Raw genomic sequence first — 6,661 nt, forward strand, 5'->3', positions numbered from 1 at the left:
AACCCGTGAGTTGGATATTGAGCTAGATATTACTTGAACCGCTCCCATGCCGAATATAATTGTTCCCCTGGGAGCTGTTTGAACTCAAAGATCTTATCTCGAAGTTCAGCCTTTTTGCTCGGTGGGAACCACTTCTTCAGAAATGTATTGGCTAGCTCGCTCCAGGTATGAATAGAATTGCTAGGAAGCTTTTCATACCATTCCCTTGCTTGGCCAGCCAAGCAATATTTAAAGACCTGTAACCGAAGTGCATCAGCAGAAATAGCACCTTGAGATTGTTAAGCATATACATGCAGGAAGTTCTTCAAATGTCGGAGTAGACAGTCCTCCGAAGAATTTCGGAAATAACCTTCAAGTTTCAGCAGCTGATAGATAGAACTATCAATTTTGAAAGTAGCATTTCCAGTCCTAGGAGGGACCACAGCGGAAGCATAATCAGCTTCATTGATGAATTCCGCAAATATATTCTCATCTTCCTCATCTTCTTGTGCAGGTGGGTTCACTTGGAGCCCACCTTGATTTCCTTGATTTCGATTATGTCTTCCTGCCATGTTCACCTGGTTCACCAAAACAACAAACAAGGTGTGATGGAATAGAAAAAGTTTTAAAGAAAAGTACACAACAATCAGTAATTTCAAAACCGTATTCCCCGGCAATGGCGCCAAAATTTGATACGCTCAAATTACACCTATGAGTGGCGTAAAGCAGTCGTTGTCAAATATAATAACCCAACAAGGTTGGGGTCGAATCTCACAGGGAATATAGAGAGAAAAGGGTACTAATTGTATGTGATACTAGTCTTTAAAGGCTTTAATCCTATTCGGAATAGTTTGAAATATTTGTTGTGTAATGTAATTGAATACTTTGACTTGAATTGTACTTAATGAGAGAGAGAGAGAGACTAAGGTTTTATTCCCCACTTTGATTAGATATTATGCTTCAGGTTTCAATGTGATATACTTCTAATGGTTGTTCTAAGAGTATGCACTTGATCTCTTAAGGACTTCCTAATGTTTCCCAACAGTTAGGCTGTATTTCCTCTTTATGATTTTTCCAAATGTGAAAGAGTTGAACTCGAAGAGCGACCAATAATGCCAATTAGACTTGTTCTTATCCCTAAGTTAGTCTATTAAACGAGGGTTAATGCCCCGAGTCATTGTTATTCAATCTTACCAATACTAACTCTCTTTCCCAAGAAAAGTTAGTATAATGGCTTAGGTTAATGCTTGCAATCATTACCCAACGCTAACGCACAAAGATAGAATAAATACCAACAACCATTATGCATATATCAATAGTAGAAACTCATTCACATAATACCCATCATGGGGTCCACAACCTTAGAAATTAAAATTAGCTACTCATCATTTTGGTTAACAAAGAAAGCTTAAAAGTTAACATAATGTACTTAAAATGCTAATACAATGTGGAATGAGGGTGAAGTTGGTGCTTTAAATGCTCCAACCACTTCACAAATATCCAAGGCTTAAAGTTAATGCTCCCAAAAGATCAGAATAATTGTTAAAAACCTAACTTTAAGTATTTAAAGGGCCAAAAATCGCGCCAAAGTTCTGGACAAAAACACCCTTCGCGGCATCGTTACGGACCGTAACACAGGTTACGGTCCATCCTTTGTCAGCTTGATATTAGATCAACCGTTACAGCTTCTTGCGACGGACCGTAACACAGGTTACGGTCCGTATCTTCCAGCGGGTCATGGCTTCAGTGTTCAGTGGCCAATGCGTTACGCCATGACGTTACCTGCGTTATGGGCCGTCCTTCTAGGCGTAACATGTGACACTACTGAGGCTTCTTACTGGAAATTTCGTTCAGATTACGGTACACGTTACGGCCCGTAACATGAGTTACGGACCGTCCTTTTTAGCGGCACGTATCTAGATCTTCCTCTCTGGGTACGGATCACGTTACGGTCCATAACTCGAGTTACGGACCGTCCTTTTGCTCCAAATTGTCCGTTTTTCAGCATTTCTTATCATTTCCGTTCCTTAGTCAACCAACCCTACAAAACACCAAAATAACATAAGAAACGATGTAAAAACACTTAAAAACAAGCAACACTTCTAGTGAAAAAGACATAAAATGTTCTGAAATTCATGGCACATCAATAGCTTGTCACGTATGAATGGAAGCCAACATATTGTCCAACCTGCTTGCAAGTGGGTCATGTATGCAAACTTAACAAGCCTGTAATAGGAGTAACCAAAACTTAGGAAACATGAGCATGGTGCAAAAAATTCTAAAAGTTGGCAAATAGAGATAGAGAACCTACTCAACAGGGTACTACAAGCTCCATTAACCAATAGGAGAACAATCCTGCTCCAAAAGCTCAGATGGGGAATGCCAAGGCACCAAATAAACAGGTGCAAAATAACCAGCAATCGGGTATTGTGACTGCTAATGTATTCAGCCCACTAGAATTTCGTCTAATGCAACAGAGTAGTGCTCAAAAGGTGCTCCAACAAAGACAAAGTGGTCAGACTGGCACAGTGGTAAGGCCCCCTGATCCTACTACTTCCCAAGAAGTTGATAGTTTGGAATATAAGGGTCTAAATAAAGTCTACAAGCAGACTGAGTTAGTAAAGTTTAATAAGAAAAATAATGTAGGTGTGATAGATATCGTAGAACATAAAATTGTTGAAGCACAGGCTAGAAGAATAAAAAACAAAATTGCACCAAGCTGGGATGCATGCTGGAAATACGATGGTAATGAAAAGAATAGAATATGGATCCTATGGGACACAAATGGGCTGAGGTTTCAACCCCTTGATATCCAAGACCAATTTAGTCATGGGAAAGTTATGGTACATGGTGTGCAGATGAAGTTTCATGTGACTTTTGTGTATGGATTGCATACCATAGCAGACAGAAGACCATTATGGGATGTATTAAGGGATATTGATAGTAGACAATAGGGCTCTTGGGTGATTTTAGTGGATTTCAATACAGTAAGGGAGATAGATGACAGAATGTATGGCAATCCAATATAGGAATTTGAGGTAGCTGACTTCAATGCTTGTCTATTGGATATTGGACTACTGAATTGAGAACTTCAGCCAGAAGATACACTTGGTCTAATAATCGTACTCCTAGCAAGATAGATTGGGTCCTTGTGAATAGAGACCGAATGACAAAATATACTCACTTGGAAGCTGTTGTACTTGATTCACACTGCTCTGATCACTCCCCATTGGCAATGGACATTACAGATAATCCAATTAGAGGACCTCGACCATTCAATATTTTCAACCACCTGGCTAACCACCCTGAGTTCTTGGGGATTATACAATAGACATGGGTACAAGCTGGTAAAGGAATGGGTAGGCAACATATTTGGTATAAGTTGATGAATGTTAAGCAGCAGTTGAAACTCCTTAACACTAGAGAATACTCAAAAGTGAATGATAATGTGCAAAAGTACATACTGAAACTGGCTGTTGTCCAGGTACAGATGAGGGATCCAACCACCTATGATGTTTGAGGAAGAAAGAGAGCTGAATCAACAACTGGAGAAATGGGAAACCATTAAAGAAAGCATACTCAAACAAAAATCTAGAGTTAGATGGTTACAATTGGGTGACTCTTTAACAATGCCTACTTCTTTGCTTGCATGAAAGGCAGGGTTGCACAGAATCAAATCAGGCAATTAAACACCTTGGCAGGGACCATTGCTCAGAATGAACAACAACGACAACAACATACCCAGTGAAATCCCACAATGTAGGGTCTACGGAGGGTAAAGTGTACGCAGACCTTACCCCTATCTCGAAAGATAGAGAGGTTGTTTCCGAAAGACCCCCGGCTCAAGAAAAAAAAAGCCGAGAAAAGGTCATATAGGCACAAATTGCTCAAAGCAATATGAAAATGCAACTAATGAAAGCTATATAAAAGTAGGCACAAATTGCTCAGAATGAACAAGATATAAAAACTAAGATTACAGGTATCTATAAACAACTGCTGGGGTCCTCAAAAGTAGGGATGGCAATGGGGCGGGCGGGTGCGGGACAGTGTGGGTTTGACATCATGCGGGGCGGTGTGGGTTTGGCCTTACGGGGGTGCGGGGCGGGGCGGTGCAAGTTGAAGTTAAATTTTTAAACATCTAATGCGGGGCGGGGTGGGTGTGGGTTTCCTCTGTAACAGGAAATAAGTTTGTTCTTCAATTTATAGTTATCACCTAATTAAAGATGTTAGACAATTTTTATTTCTTATATTAATATATTAGCTTTGTTCATAAATTCTGATGTTATTTCTGCATATCAATTCAAACTATGTATCCATATATAGAAATATTTTTTATTACTATTACCGTTGAGTTTGTAATTTGGTTTGTTAGAACAAACTTGTGGGTCTATGCCCAGCTTAATATTGATGCTTTTTGCCATCAAAATTGAACTTCAGTCAGTCCAATTAACATGAGTATCGATTATGATGTTTTATTCCTTAAAAAAAAACTAAATAAAATTATTGAAGCAGAGGAATGTTCTGAAAGTGACGGAGAAACAGAGGAATTTGTCAAGCTTAGTGTAATTTTCTTTCAAGCAAAAAGATACATTAGTGAAAATATGATTTAGCAGCCAAAATAAATATTTGAATCATATTGAAGAATTAAAAAAATATCTAGAGTTAGGGAGGAAGTTCACTGTATGAACACAAAGTTGAAATGAAATTATCGCACTAGAATTTGGAAGTACTCTGTTTTAGCAATATAACAAAGTGGGTAAAAACAATCTTCGGGGGGGGGGTCTATGCGGGGGTAAGTTAGGGTGGGTTGAGAACATCAAAAAATCTATGCGGGGCGGGGCGGGGCGGGTTGAAAAGTTTGTGGGTTAGGATCGCACCCACCCCGCCCCATTGCCATCCCTACTTAGAAGCTGAGTTGCCAGTAATTCAAGAAGAGGTATTAGCAGAGGGCCATATACTGCAGAGGGAACAACAATTGCAACTTATGAAACCGGTTACAATAGAGGAAGTAAAGGATGCACTGATGGGCATAGATGGTCAAAAGGCACCTGGCTATAATGGATACAATGCACTCTTCTTCAAGAAAAGTTGGAAGGTGGTGGGACAGGATATAACAAATGCAGTTCTCAGATTCTTCAGCATGGATGAACTTTATAAACCTATCAACTGCAAAGCTGTAACATTTATTCCCAAAATAAAAAACCCACTGACAATCAAAGACTTCAGGCCCATATCATATTGTACAGTACTATACAAGGTCATATCCAAAGTTATTACCAACAGATTGCAGACAATAATGAACAGTTTGGTTGATCAAAGCCAAGTAGCATTTGTACCAGGGAGAGTTATTACTGATAACATAATCTTAAGTCATGAACTGGTGAAAGGTTATGGGAGGAAGGGGATTTCTGCTAGGTGCATGATCAAGATAGACATGCAAAAGGCCTATGATTCTGTGGAATGGGCGTTCATAGAGCAAATGACGCATGGCTTACAGTTTCCAGCAAAGTTCACCAAATGGATTATGTTATTACTACAGTATCATACTCAATTAACATCAATGGCAAACCTTCAAATCCTTTTGTGGCTAAGAGAGGACTGAGGCAATGGGCCCTATGTCCCCCTTCCTCTTTGTGCTTGTTATGGAATACCTGAGCGGACTGCTAAAGAGTCACAATGAACACTGCTTTTAAGTATCACCCCAAGTGTGCTAAAACAAAATTTACCCAGCTAGGCTTTGTAGATAACCTGCTGCTATTTTGCAAATGGGACATAAAAATAGTGGGACTGATGTATGAATGCTTTCAAGAATTCTCAGCATGTTCTAGACTAATAGAAAATGCATCTAAGGGTGCCATATACTTTGGTGGTGTGCATCCAGTTCAGCAAGAAGAAATCCTAACAACACTAGGATTCCAGAAAGGGGAGTTGTCATTCAGATACCTCGATATTCCACTGAGTTCTAAAAGGCTGTCCATTGCCCAATGCCAACCATTAGTGGAGACCATGCTAGGATGAGTCACTTTTTGGACAAGTAGATTCTTATCCTATGCAAGAAGGGAACTGCTGATCAAGAGTGTACTATTCTCTATACAAACATTTTGGTCCCAAGTCTTTGTATTGCCAAAAAAGGCTATTAAGAAGTTAGTTACCATCTACAGAACCTTTTTATGGACAGGTGATGAAGTAGAATAATAAAAGGCATTATGAGCATGGGATACACTATGCTATCCCAAGACAGCTAGAGAGGAAAATTTCACCAACTTAGAGATATGGAATAAAGCTGCCATGTGTAAGCAATTGTGGAATCTAAGTTTGAAGAAGGACAGACTTTGGGTGAAGTGGGTTCATGCTTACTATGGAGTAACTGGGGGTGATATGGGAGGCTGAATGCAAACAAGCTTCCTGGTTGGATCAAAAGATTGTCAAAGTTGGTAAGTATGTTCAACAGGCTGGACTACAGATGTATCAAATATTAGCCATGGAGAAATTCTCAATCAGTAAGATGTATATGCTACTTAGGGAACAATTTTAAAAAGTCCCTTGGAGGAGGCTGGTCTATAATAATGTTGGTGCACCTAAGTGGATCTTCATGCTGAGACTAGTAGCACATAATTAAATCTACACCAGAGATACACTTGCAAAGTGGGGTGTGACAGTGACCACTACATGTCCATTATGC

At 39.5% G+C, this 6,661-nt stretch overlaps 1 non-coding gene across 1 annotated transcript; it reads left to right on the plus strand.

Annotated features, from left to right (window-relative positions):
- LOC132643018 (small nucleolar RNA R71) lies at nucleotides 1-106 on the plus strand. Its single transcript, XR_009583478.1, has one exon. It is a non-coding gene; the product is annotated as a small nucleolar RNA R71 (small nucleolar RNA).
- Nucleotides 107-6,661: the final 6,555 nt, after the last annotated feature.

This window comes from Lycium barbarum, chromosome 5 (assembly GCF_019175385.1).
Source record: "Lycium barbarum isolate Lr01 chromosome 5, ASM1917538v2, whole genome shotgun sequence".
NCBI classification, from domain to species: domain Eukaryota; kingdom Viridiplantae; phylum Streptophyta; class Magnoliopsida; order Solanales; family Solanaceae; genus Lycium; species Lycium barbarum.